Source organism: Octopus bimaculoides, chromosome 11, assembly GCF_001194135.2.
Source record: "Octopus bimaculoides isolate UCB-OBI-ISO-001 chromosome 11, ASM119413v2, whole genome shotgun sequence".
Lineage (NCBI taxonomy): Eukaryota > Metazoa > Mollusca > Cephalopoda > Octopoda > Octopodidae > Octopus > Octopus bimaculoides.
Window position 1 is genome coordinate 6,355,710 of NC_068991.1, and position 459 is coordinate 6,356,168.

Sequence of the window (459 nt, forward strand, 5' to 3'; positions counted from 1 at the left end):
GGCCTATGGTCCATAGTGGGGGGGGGGAGTAAGATATGTAGGTTGGTTGGTGAATTCCTTTGGTCACATTTTACATTGTGTGTGTTTGGAGAGAGAGAGAATTAATACAAGAAGTGAAGGTTGAATTCATATACAAATCTTGGTGGTAGACAATGAGTAATAGAATGCCACATACACACGCACACACACACTGAAAGAGAAAGAATCATAGAGATGGAGAAAGAGGAGCAAGAATGTCATCGTAACCGACAGAGTGCCATAGGTGTGCTAACAATTCTGCTTACTCATTGTCTTTTTATTATCAGTAAATATAAAAATAATTGTAAGTAAAAAAGTAACACAGTCATGTTTTATATAAATAGTTTATTACTGATATCTCTAGCAGGACCGGCCTACACTACTACGGTGCAAATATACAAATGTCCAAACTGCAAACAAGGCAAGCCTGCTTTTTCACAG